Source organism: Amblyomma maculatum, chromosome 8 (genome assembly GCF_055883805.1).
Source record: "Amblyomma maculatum isolate TAMU_Amacu chromosome 8, ASM5588380v1, whole genome shotgun sequence".
NCBI lineage: Eukaryota > Metazoa > Arthropoda > Arachnida > Ixodida > Ixodidae > Amblyomma > Amblyomma maculatum.
Window position 1 is genome coordinate 105,859,556 of NC_139351.1, and position 14,240 is coordinate 105,873,795.

Genomic DNA, 14,240 nt, shown 5'->3' on the forward strand with positions numbered 1-14,240 from the left:
TTAAAAGTATAACGTGAGAGAGTCAATGGCTCCTGTCTGCAGCTCTCCTTGCCTATCCTCGTTTGCGTACATGTCATTTGCTATTCATTTAATTAATAATTCGAGGACACTTGGCGATTAAAGTGATGAAAGGCGAACGCCTGAGTGCTGCATTCTGCTACGCGACTGTTGCTCATATAGCGATGAATACTGATACGAGTAGAGCGAGCCACTACTCCTTCATATACTGCGAGTGTATTTATTCAGTGATTTCTGCTTGGCAGCCACAGATCGCGCTCCTTGTATTTTCGCAGTTCTACGTTTATTGTTGTGTGGTTGATTTTACCGGGTACGCGGCAATAATTAGTAATTAGTTAATTAATGACGCAATTGTTACTAATTAGCAATTATTCAGTATTCGATATTGGGTAATTAGTAAATAATTAGTAATCTGTTATTAATTATTATTATATTTAATTAACTAGTCATTCATCAGTAACTGATCATTTATTGTCATATGGCCATATAAGGCACGCATTTGAGCATACTGTGGTAGTGCTCTGTGATTGGTTGAGACCTCCATGACGTCATCCCGTCTCGACTAATCAGAGCCGCCGCAAAAGCGTGACACTTTTCCTGACGACAACGATGATGCAATAAAAAGCCTTAATAATCACTTAATCAGTTATCTTACACGTACTGATTATCATGCAGTACTAAGATGCCGCATTACGTGCAGGCTCAACTTAGATGAACATAAAGCCCCGCTTAACCGCACGAACGTGCCTGCGTGTACTTTAGGCGATGGTGGTGGTGAAAACGTTTATTTCATATTGGGAGGTTTGACGCGGAACCTTAAGGGCTTCGGCCTTATAATACTGGGTGGAGGCCCTAGTCAGGGACCAGATTGGCGGTTGCCGCCGTCCGCGCACGCCGCGTTAAGGCCCTTTGGGCCTGTAGGTCGCAGCAGCCGAACAGGGTCGCCTCCCAGTCCTCCCGGGAAGGGTTACGGATGGGGGGAAGGGATGGGTTTTGTTGGCATGCCCGTACCATGTGGTAGGTGTCAGCAGCGTGTCTGGTTTGGTTTGGATTGTGGGGTTTAACGTCCCAAAGCGACTCAGGCTATGAAAGACGCCGTAGTGGAGGGCTCCGGAAATTGCGACCACCTGGTGGGGTTGTTTAACGTGCACTGACATCGCGAAGCATACAGGGCATACAAAGCATCTGACTTAGCAGCCAATGACTGCGGGTTCAATTGTAACCTCACCCATCCATCTCAAGAGAGCTGTTAAGTTGGCTGCTCCTGCCAACTCAGCTAGGTCACGTGGTCTCTTGGTGTCACACAACCCGCCAACCAATCAGAGGCCGAGCGTGTCACATGCCAACTATACCACATGCCACAGGTATGCTGGAAACTTTTCGCTCACAGCGATTGTGCCGGACTTTCTGGAGAACAGGGCTGTTAACACTTTTTTCAGCAGCGCTTAGGCACACGAACACAGCGCCTGTGTCGTCGTGTTTTGTGTTCCCTCCGTGTGTCTAAGAGCTTTTGGGCAACATGTTGCGGCAGCAACTAGCCCGACAGCTTATCTCCTTCCGGGACTTCTAGCGCTATAGCGTGAAAACTTAGTGAGCATTTCTCGTGTATGAGGGGCTGTAGTAGGTTAAAACAGCTGTTCGCAAAAGCAACGTGCGATCTGTAAGAGTTTGTATTAGAGAAGTAACAGTAAATAAAATCCACGTTTTTAATATTTCCCTCTATAAACAAGTCAAAAGCATCAAAATATTTTCGCCATAATTTAATCTCGGAAACAGCTGCTTGATTAGGTAGGATCAGCTTCAGCAGAGGGCTATCTTCTTCTTGTAGGTGAATTCTGTGTTATCCGACCACGTTAGGATGTTAGCGCACCAAGTGAACTGTCAACCGAGCATGCTGCTTTAGGAAAACAGAAGTCCGTGGCTATATGTAACTTGTCCAAAGCGAGAGAAAACTAACGCGTAGCGTCCCAGTGTTTCTCACCCAGTGCTCTGAAATGCTCACATATTGAACAAACACATCCTTCGACCTGATCTTTTGAAACCAAACTTGTTATGTTTCTTTGTTGTTGTTGTTGTTGTTTGTTTGTTTTTTCTTTTCTTTTTTTTTTTTTTTTTTTTGCGAAGACGGTAACAAGTTCGCGTTTTAGCGCGCCTGCGCCAGGACTACGCATCCTTCTTTGCAAGCCCTGTTATCTACGTGCATGCCTATACTGTGTACTTCGCCTTTCAAGTTTTAATGTGAAAATATTTCTTACCTCACGAGTGGTGTCATCGGAGCGTGTCACCAGAACGTACCACCAGAGCAGGCCTTCATGTGATACCTTAGAAAATAAAATCTTGAAGAGAAGAAATCTTGTTAACCACTTCTCCAAGCCGGTTTCCGGCGAACGTGTCACCGATGCTCCTTGTCTAACGTAACGACGCTCGAAGGCGTTGAAGGAAACAAATAAATATGTTGAAAAAAAAATTATTAAACAAAATAAGAATTACAAACGATAAAAATTACAGAAAAATATTAAAATATGAAAATAAAAAACAACCACGCTTTCGCGTATCCCCAGTTCAGAGTCTGTGGTGCTCTCAACCACCGCGTTCTCCAACTTCTCTCTCTATACTATAAGCTGCTAGTGCGAGGGGGTTTCCACCTAGCGCGTCGTTCGCGCTCGCTCGCACGCCAGCCACCGGGCACTCGTGGAAGTTGTCGCCACGCGCTCGTACCTTCCACACCGCAGCACACTGCTGCGCATAAGAAGAGACACTTGTTGGGAGTCGCCAACAGCTGCGACGCTCCACCTCACCTCACATGTCGTTGCGGTGGAGCTAAAGTTGCGCTATCGAGGTGACAAGTTTTACAAGTATGCGGCAGGCTAGCGACAGTGCAAGCTAACCGACACACTTCTGTCGTCGACGGCGTTCGCAGCGACAGTAGCCGTAGCATATATTACAGCCTCGTCACAGCACCTAGAACTGCCATAGCACATTTCATGCTGTGCACGGAAGACACCAGGGACGAAGTTTGTTTAGAAAAAAGAAGAAAAAAAAAAACTCGTAATACTCGAAGTAAAAATACGCGGAAGGCTCGAGTCGCTCGTAAGTTATGTATTACGCAAACACGCAAGTAAGCTTCCTTCTTGTACTCACGCGCGTTGCACGTACTAGCTGGAATCAACGCGTCGCTACAACAGCGTTGCTATGCCAGAAATAACAAAAAAAATAAACGAAATAAAACTAGCTCTGAGCTTGTCTTAACTCTTCCTTTTCTCGCAAATTAACGAGAACGCAACGGAACGTTCCTAGCTAAAAACGGCGCCGGTACATACAGGTCGCAACTAGAGCGTGTATTGCTCCAAGCTTCATTTTTTTTTCTTTTTTCTACCGGTTCTCGTGTAAAGTATCTGCACGCTTCTCTTCTCGCGGTGCTTGTTTTGCGCGCTTGGTTGATCGCTCGCTGCATGCGGCATCGGGCAAAGCACACAGACGGTTCCCGCATGGCACCCACCGCACACCGCCGACTGGATCGCCCTGCACCACGGGAACTACGACGGCACAGCGAGACGAGCAAACAAACAGGGTTCTGCAGAGAGCCAGAGACCCGGTTGCTTCTGTCAACACGTGGCGGGGGCCCTGCACCGGCGCGCGTAACGGGTGACACGAGCGTGTGCACACTTACGCTTGCAAGGGGTTGCTGAACTGGCACCGCCCAATTGAATTTGCGCCCAAACCACGGCTCGGCGGCGGCGTCGAGGTGGAACGCCACGCAATCCCGGCTCTCATCGGAGAGAGACGCTCCACAGGGCGTTCAACCACGCGACCTAGCTCGTCTTCCAAGGAGAGCTGAGAAATCTTCCCATGCTCGAGTCCGACCGCGGAGGCAGCTGGTTTATCGAAGGCGAGGTGCACAAACTCTAGTTGTAAGCAGAGGTTTCGACGAGCCTTAAAGAACCATCGGTTGGTCAATAGCGCTTACACGCACGGACGGTACTCAAAGCACGACTACATAAGTGCTGACGCCGAACTTCTATAGAAATGTGCTTTAATAAGACAAGTTGTCGTGGTAGCATTGCATGATGTTGGTCAACAAGCCTTAGACGAACGATGCACAAAACTCTACGACACAGGCGCTGATGTGTCAGAGCGCCTCTGTGGTCTTGTTATGTGTACCGTCCGTGAGTCTAACTGCTGACTGACCTTATGCAATAGCAACTAGCCCGACAGCTTGGCCTATCCAAGAACCCTGGGTGTCGCCAAAATTCAAGTCCCTACATTACACGACGTAATTCTTGCTCGTTAAAATTTGTTAAACAAAGCGCAAGCCTCTACGTGGAGCACCTTCAGCTGGAGCGGGAAAAATCGATTGCCGTGGCGTGAAGCTGTAGGAATTCGTGAGTATTTACTTCAAGAAAAACCGGCTCTTATTGTGTGCCATTTGGAAATGACGCTCACTGGAATTTACAAAGCAAGGCGCCCGTGTGCTGTGCGATGTCAGTGCACGTTAAAGAACCCCAGGTGGTCGAAATTTCCGGAGTTTTCCATTACGGCGTCTCTCATAGCCTGAGTTGCTTTGGGACTTTAAACGCCACAAACCAAACCAAACCAGTACTAAAACGCTCAACCAGCACAGGCTTCATATACACGAGCCATAACGGGCTCTGCGAGCAGTACCGAACTGCGATGCCTGCACTAACCCCGTTAGTTTAAAATCGCATAGAGCAAAGAGAATACATTATAGTCATGCTTTGCTTCAGTATTTTGCTGCAGTTTCTCTGATACCGTCCCGTTACATACCCCTGTGTGCTTAAAGCACTCTATTGGTGAAATATGTACGCCTGTGCACGCTCAAGAAAAGGCAACATTGTTTCCATGCTATTTGAGGACATAGGGAACAAAGAATTGGATGGCTGACTCGGACAATACGGTGAATTATTAATCGAGCCTAAGTTTGTTCCTGCACCAAAAACACTAGTGCAACACAGCCATTATACCGCAACAAAGAACCGAATTAAATGTTTGATAGAGGAAAAGCACGAACATCATAAGCGCTTCCTTCTATACTTATGCCAATATTTTGCGTAGTAACAAGCTCCAGCCCAAATTCAGTTCTTCCCATCAAGTTCTCCATCCAGTGAAACAATTCATTAACGGAGGAAAAGTGTCAAAGAAAACTTCCGTTAAACCAAAACCTGCTGCTTAGTTATACGCAGGAAGTAACTGTCATTTGCGTGCTAATAAAGTGCTGTCTCTTGAACAGCCGCATACCTTACCTCGGCTTCCTCTGTTTTCTGCTTAATTATTTAAAGCTATGGCACTTCCGCGTCGCGCTAACAAAAGCTGTTAGTGCAGTGTTGCGTCTAGTTAGCGAAAGATAACCTGCTTAACCATGAGCTGCGAACAAAGAACGGAAGACGTCACCTTTGTAAGCCTAATCAACTGGGTATCTGTCGTCTGCACGTTTGCAAGAGAAAGAGAGAGAGAGAAAAGCTGGACCGGTGAAAATCCTGAGCACAGGTAGGCGACAGCTCGAGTCACAGCGCACAAAAAAGTATCAGGGACGTCGTTATAAGGGCCTAACATCGGTCCATTATCAATGCATAAAGAAACGTAATGAATTAGTAGTTTCACAGACAACTTTGGGATCAGTATATTGTCTCAAAAGATTTTCTTTTCAGTTTAACGATGTGCTTAATCCGCGGCACCTCGCCTGGTGATTCTCTTTCAGGATTTAAAAAAAAAGAAAAAGAAAAAAAAAAGCCTTTTGGAGACCAGAACAGCAATAGGAAAAAAAATTGTGAAAAAGAAAAGGAGAGTGAAAAGTTTAATAGGTACAAAAAAGGGATTACGGCTACTTGCATATGTATGACGCTTCATAAGCCGCACAACTCTTCAATGTGTGATGTTAATTTAGCAATCAATTTCTATTTATGCGCCCTGGCAATTTCATCTGGCTAAATTATGTGTTTTCTGCTAAAGAGCTTTATGTCTATCTAATTCCTTCTTTAGCCAAAAAAGAAAAGAAAAGGGAGATCGAAGGATACTTTTTCAGGCAAGCAAATTTCACATATAACGGCGACACAGAATAAATTTGAAACACTTTTCCTTCCACATTGGGGCTCATCGTTTTGTGGATCTACATTTATTCGGTGATAATCTGCAATGTGGGATGATTTAAAACACAGTTTCAGTATTCCTTAAAGAAAGGAAATGTGCTCGTCGCATCTAAATTGGACGTACCACCACTGCATAGAGATCGCAAGCCTCTACGGCCGCAGGGTACACGCTTGTGACCAGCTAGCTGCCGCGTTCAAGGGCCGCTGAAATGCACAGATGATGAAAGACCCTGCGTGAAGGATGGATCGGGAACACGGGACATATCGAGAGATATATCGGGAGAGGCTCCTCTAAAAAATCTAGGGCAGGGGCAAAGAGCTTATGTGCTGCGGGGAACCTTCGCTTTGAAGCGCCTGAATCTAAATGATCGGACCGGTCAGTGCAGCTAAAGTCCTGGCGTATTGCGCACTCTCCATCCCTTCAACGCGGGGAGCCTTTTCTCAGCGGTGCCCTGGGATGACGTCATTTCCGCCGGGAAGTGGCCGTTTCAGAGAGCGTTCGTTTTGTGGGTTATAATTTAGCCAAGAAACTCATTCCCCGCGAACATTTCAACCCTTTCCCATCTTCTCGGCAGTGTTTTTGCGAACGGTAAGAGAACCGCGCATGTATATGGAACAGCATGTTGTACACATGGCAATGCAGGCAAAATGATATGTCGTCCCTTAATTCACGTAAGCTTGGTTTTGAAGAATATAAAAAAGAAGATAACAAAAACTATCGAACAAAGCCAAAATAGAATTGACGGTGATAATAAAGTTTAGTAGTCAGTGTCACTGTAACGGATGAATATGCGAGAGCTGTCGCGGCCAGAGAAGAGAAAAAAATATTAAGGGTAAACTTAAGCTCGGCCTTAAGAGTAGACGCGAAGCGCCTTTAACACCGCCTTTTAATTGCGTGACATTTTTTTTAAATTTTCCTCATTTAAATCACTTCAATTTTAAATTTGGAATCACTGTAAATCAGTACATATCCAAAACGCACGTTATAATTAGCCATACGCACCACAACGCGTTCAATAGGTGCCCCTCTAACACGCTTGGTACCAACGACCCTTCCCTTTGTGGCCTATGCGTTGAGTGTACGTATGACATGCCGAAAAGCTGGATTCGAGCCCGAATGTAGGCAAGATTATTTCATAAATTTACATCCAATTTCTTAAATACCTCAATTAGGAAAATCTCCTCGCCAATTTTGGCTTCATTAGGACGCTTTTCGATGGAGGCGAAAAGCAAGGCGCCCGTGTGCTGTGTGATGTCAGTGCACGTTAAAGAACCCCAGGTGGTCGAAATTTCCGGAGTCCTCCACTACGACGTCTCTCATAGCCTGAGTTGCTTTGGGACGTAAACCCCACAAACCAAACCAATTCTTCCGAATTCGTTATATGACTTTTGAAAGTGGGGTGTTTGAAATTCCTGCGATATCACAACCCTGTCGACCAATCAGAGTTTTTCGCCATGAATGTTTGCGACGCGCTGTGCCTGCTACTTCGCTATGACGGCTTTTCGGCAGGACCAGCTGTGTATAGAAATTTTAAACATCGCGAAGGACGAGGACGAGGACGAAGACACACACACACACACACACACACACACACACACACACACACACACACACACATGCCCCAAAAGAAGACTCCGGCCCCGAGCGTGGTCAGGTTGCGTAACACGAACACGTGCGCCGCACAAAACGCGCGCACCAACACGCGAGCACACCAGACTATTCCGCCCCCTCTCCCGTCATACTCTTTTTTTTTTTTTTTCACACGACTGCACTTGGCATTCCGAAATGAAGTATCAAATCCATGGCCTGCCTGTAATGTCCCCTTCGATTACTTCTTTTACAATTTTGTCATTATCTGTTCCTTCCCTCATGCAAACTCTGGTCCCATTTGCTCAATTTCTAGACATTTCCTTATCAGAATTCTAAGTAGTTCGCATGGTTCTTGTTATATTTCGACAAGAGTCGGACATGATATTCTGAGAGCTGTCCCTTCAGTCACGATGCTTTCAATATAAAATAAATCGTGTAAAAGGTGCATTCAATTGCACCGCGCATTAAAGCGTACGTCACCACCGCCGCCATCGCATTCCGGCGCCAAAACAAGTTGCCCTCAAAACTCGCAGATGGGTTATTGATGGGCTCGTTTTTGTGTTTCCGTTACGACTGCTCAATCATGTCCGGTTCGAAATTTTAATTTCACCGAGTACGGCCGCCGAAACGTTTCCCGTTCTCGCGCGCATACAATGCGCGGTGTTTAAAAACATGCAATCAGAAAATAATAATTGCTCTCTGTGAGAAGGGAAAGGGCGAAACGGCAGCTGTCACACCTCCTCAGTCTGGACGCATGGAATGAAGTTCGCCGTTGAAATATTTGCAATTTCCGCTTCAATCTCGGCGCGCGCTCCCCTCTGGTCTTCGAAGCAGACCGCGCCGCCGAGTTTCCGATCTCTGCCTGTCTCGACCGACGAGTGCTTCGCAAGGTCGTTCGATTGCACTCAGCCTCGAGATCTCGAGCACTGGTGCGCACTCCCCGTCTTGACAGCGTCTCCACACCGCGCCTATAAAGGGTGGCCGATTTTTCACTTATTTGTCCTTGTGCTGTTTGCGGTGACTCTAACCTTGTCCCGGAACTGAACCCATCAGGCACGTCGATAAACTAACGAACACTTGAAAGAAAGCAAATTTTACATGCGGAACATTTTTATTATTTTAAAATTTGTTGTTCAGAAGACGAATTATCTACGGAGAACCGTTATAGCTTCGAGGGGTTGTTCACATGCGTGTTCTCTTGATACTCCCCTCTCCACCCTGCGTTGGCTATTGATGAATCTCCCAGCGACAAAACAGATAAGAACAAACACGAATGAACTTAATCTGGAGACGGATTTTTTTCGCTCTTTTGGCGCAGAGTGCACCAAGGATGGCTCTCATCATTTCCATGAGGGCTCTCATCTGTATAGTCATAAAACAGTCAGTATTCATAAATCCGCATTAATATCGTAAGATCTGGTGGCATAACCTGTAAGATGCCAATCACACTTGGACTACTTTAACGAGCTGATTTAAACGTTTCCGTAATGCTAAGATGTTAAGACGAAGAAAGAAAGAAAGAAAGAAAGAAAGAAAGAAAGAAAGGAAGAAAGAAAGAAAGAAAGAAAGAAAGAAAGAAAGAAAGAAAGAAAGAAAGAAAGAAAGAAAGAAAGAAAGAAAGAAAGAAAGAAAGAAAGAAAGAAAGAAAGAAAGAAAGAAAGAAAGAAAGAAAGAAAGAAAGAAAGAAAGAAAGAAAGAAAGAAAGAAAGAAAGAAAGAAAGAAAGAAAGAAAGAAAGAAAGAAAGAAAGAAAGAAAGAAAGAAAGAAAGAAAGAAAGAAAGAAAGAAAGAAAGAAAGAAAGAAAGAAAGAAAGAAAGAAAGAAAGAAAGAAAGAAAGAAAATACACAGTACCATGTGAGCGGAATCGGCGAATGGGGAAGATGCCAGAGGCTGGGGTGACAGGAAGATGTTAAGAGAAAGCGCCGAGGTGAACGTGGTGGCGGCATCTAATGTTATTTTTATAAATATACATTGGATTTACTGGATGCGGCTGGGGGGTATCGTCTGCACAGTCGTCTGCTAGTGGGTTCGCTTTCGATCTCTTACCTTGGCGTCTGAGAATGCGTTTTCGCGTAGGGCTGTCTAGGCTGTCTGGCTTGAACGACACGATAAGTGGGTAAATGTAGCGTGCGCGGCAGCATGGCCGACTGCCCAAGAAGCTTGCGCGATTCGGACAAACAGTCAGCAGGTGAAAGCCTCTGCTGCGGTTTTAAAATTATATCGGCTTCAAAATGTTTTCGACACTCTGTTACACTTTGCAAAATACACACCAACTGTTAACGAAAATCATCCCTAATGCGCGAAGCAAGAAAAGATATTTCGGAAAATTTTGTCTACTTCCTTCTCCACCAGCATCGCTCCACACAAAGTACCTAACCAGGGATGGCTCCCTCACCCACAATATAGTGGCGCGTCAAAAGCACATCTAAATAAATTATGTATCATACTTCGACGTTGTGCTCTAGGAGGCACTCACCATCTCTTCACGGAGGCCGACATCATGGGCGCTACGTCAGAAAACTGCTTTCAAATATTTTGTGTGCATGCAGAGATGAACCGCAATCGTAACTGCGACCTTCCCGCTCCCCGAATCCATCCGGTGACAGCACCGCCAGCATTTCTTACTTACGTCACAGATAAGTGCTCGCATTTGGCTGATTCTTACTTGAATACTACGCAACGCCGCTTATCTGCATTGTTGATCGCTATCTGTCTCCCCGCAATCGCGGATGGAAGCCAAGACCCGTTGACTCGGCCTTGTAATCTGCGCCTCTTAAACTACTACGCGTCAAGGGCATTTTTATTCACCTAGGAACCCTTCGCAGAAGCATCTGCAAATGAATAAGGATATAACGAACCCGAAAGGCATCAGATAGTTAGATATATGTATAATTCGATAAATATTAAAATGGTAGTAAATAAGCCTATCGTTAACCTGGGAACAAGGATGCGTTGCTCCGACAGTACTGCCACGCCCCTTGCGCGGTATGCCATTTGCGCTGGGCTTAGCTACGTCTGGGCTTAGCTACGTCTATAGCCTCCTTGGCATAGAAACCGCAGCGGACGGTTCTTTTTGAACTAACCAATGCATATCACAACATGCCTGATCCTGTTACCGTCCCACCATAAATAAACAATCGCACATTAAATTAGAAAAAAAAAAAACGTTTCCGCACCACCTTCAGCAGTGAAACGTGCGAGGAACGCCAAGCGAGGGCCGCCGCGTGGAATCAGATTTGCTTCCCCGCACACCAGCGAGGCAATCAATTACAAATTGTGGAAACCCACTTAAAACCACTATTCACGTTTACCTGGTAACATTATTTACACAGCGCTAGTGCTGTCAACAGGTGCTGCACGCCGCGCAGTGGACCAATCTCTGCGCGCGAGAAGTGATCGATAGTCCCCTTTGGTGACGCTTCACTCGCAAAGGCGCGGCACGCAGTTCTATATATCAAATGGCCCGAAAACTTACATTTAGATGTACTGTGCGGCTTTCCTATACATTTACACGGTACTTTCAAGAGTGTAAACTTTGCGATCAATATGACTGACCCACGCCAGCCGAACAACATTTTCTGACAACTGCAATATTTAATCAATAATATACCTTTGCGCATAAGAGTGTTTGTACATGTATCCAGCGCTTACGTGATACCCACAAATAAGGGTATGTAAGGTAATGAGGTGATAAAGTAATAAGGAGGTGATATTCAAAAACGGCTGGGTATCACTGTAAAGCTAGCTCTCTTGCAGCATTACTTATTATGGGGCGAAGCACTCTTTACAGGACGCACATAAGAAGAAAGATTCGAGCATCTCAGTCTTTCACTGCCTGTGATTAAACAGTGTTGCAAAAAAGCGATAATAGCTCGATGGCTAAACAAACCGTCTTGAAAAAAAAAAAAAAAAAGAACGAAAGAAAACCTCAAAACTATCAGTGAAGGTTGCGATGAAAAAGAACCGGCTACCCTTCTGCTGACAAATACGCACTGCAGATTCGGCTAGTTGGTGTTGCTTCATAATGGTGGTTTAACAGCGCAAAACGGGCACAGACCAAGAAAGAAACGAAACGAAATACACGAACCAGTGCTGGTTCGTGTGTCTCGTTTCGTTTATTTCTTGGTCTGTGTCTGTTTCCTCTGTTAAACCATTATTATGAAAAATAAGCAGACGGCCTTTCTTGACCTTTTGTAGATTTTGCAGCTAATAAGTACTAAAATAAGAATGTGTTAGTACATAGCTGGTAAGTAGAGCAGTTCCGTCTACATATCGCTTGCATCGATGTCACTAAACCTCTCATGTTGGTCAACAAGAAATGTGTCGAGTCTTGGTCTCGCTTCACCACGCGCACCATCTCCGTCAACGATGCGTGTCAGGTCATCAGGCCATGTGACGTCATACTTTGCAAAGTATGGCGACTGCTGTGGTGACATACTTCTGTAGAAGCGTTTGGTAACGAGTCTACTCCCCGCGGCTGCAGAAACTGTGAATTGTTGATCCAACCTAGCGACTTCGGGTTGCTGTTCAGTTTCGATTTTCGCGCAGTGGCCACGTGATCTTATGACGTTACTGATACACGTTTCTGTCAATGCTGCTCGGCGTTCTTGTTGTCGCTTTTTACGCGAGAGAATTATAGCTTAGTTAAAGAGCCAAATATAGGGCGTACAATGTCAGAGTGATTGCCCCGCCGTGGAGCATCACGCAAGGAGAGGAAAAGTAAGAGTTCGGGAACGGTGAAAGCCTGGCTGAACGCACACGTACGCTCAGAGAGCACAGCTCGCGCTGGTTGCTGTAGCAACGGAGGTTGCCATGGCGTGACGTGGTACGTAGCACTGCGCAGCGGCGATGGAGGTGCATTATATCAGTTGCTTGCTGGTAGTAGCCAGTTTTGTCAGGATCGAAATGTCTTTTCTGTGTTCTTGTGCGCTGAAGTTGGTTGGTTTGTGGGGTTTAACGTCTCAAAGCAACTCAGGCTATGAGAGACGCCGTTGTGGAGGACTCCGGAAATTTCGACCACCTGGGGTTCTTTAACGTGCACTAACATCGCACAGCACACGGGCGCCTTGCTTTTCGCCTCCATCGAGAAGCGGCCGCCGAGGCCGGGATTCGGTCCCGCGTCCTCGGGAACAGTAGTCGAGCGCCGTAACCACTGCGCCACCTCGGCGGGGTTTGTGTGCTGAAGTCACGAATGCCTTTGCCTCGGAATGCTGCCACGATCAGAAATCGGCGACCGACGAGTGTAATCTCACGCGCTATCACTATGTTCGGGAACGCCGTCGAACGAGAGCTTGCTACTTTCTTGCCGTGCTATGGAGTGCAAGAAGACGGCATTGTACGATGCTCAAAGATTCGACATGTCAGCGGAGTGTAATGCAAAAAAAAAAAAAAAAGAAAAGCATTGCATATAATGACTACATATCACAATGATATCCCTTAAACTCCTGGGGATAATTAAGCGATCCCCAAATTTGCTTACGACGGCTGCTTAGGTGGCCAGATGCTGTACCCTAGGGCGCATTTTCAGTCTATAGGGCTCTGCGACAGCGTTTCGACTGAGGCGAATTGCAAGGCACGGACGCACATACACTGTATGATGTCAATGCATTATAAACACCACATGGTCATATCTATTCAGAACCTCCCATTGCATCATGCTTCGTGTGACCAGAAAATTTCCTTCGCGCGTCAATCACCTGGAGATTCAAAATAATGGAATAAATCACAAGTAATCATAATTAAGATTTGATTAGTCGATGTCATAGTCTTCCACAGTCATGGTTGGTCACAGTAATATTCACATATAAATCATATATGACCGTAACTATATGACCATGATTACGATTAACTATGACGAACTGTGACTAGTCTGTCATGGTTAGTCAGTCAAAACCATGACACTGATTAGTCAGTAACGGTTACAATACCTCAAGCCACAACTCAATGTAGGTAGCAGCAGTGTATGTCCAGGTATGTCTGAACATGCCAGGCGTTGCTGTAGTAACAGCGGATGCACCACTGTATGTCCAAGAGAGAAATGCTATCGAACTGCCGCATGTAAATAGTCACTGGAAAATTTTCAGAGTACCGCAAAGGTGCCCGCGGGCGCCATTTTCCTTCCAGACCGCCGGACCCAGCCGCCGTCTGAACACGGAGTGACAGCATTCGAAGCCTTCTAACATGTTATTAAAGTAGCAAAACTGAAAGATTTTGGCATGTTTATTCAGAACAGTACCACCAGTGATTCTGTGGCCCCTAATGAAATGTTTCCAGTGACTCTACATGTAAAGAGGCGCAAGCGTCCTCTGGGATTTTTAAGGCGAAAGCCTTTCTAGGTTCACGGAACAAAATCCCGTGCTCGAGATCTGTCATATTCCACGAGATCCCACGAGATTAGTTCTTCTCTAGTGTTCGTGCCATCTGCAATGCCACAATTGAACACGCGCCAGGAAACACCACGCGACACGAGTGATGGTGTGCTGTCCTGAACCACGCTGTGAGGAAACAGAGGTGGGAGTGACCTAAGA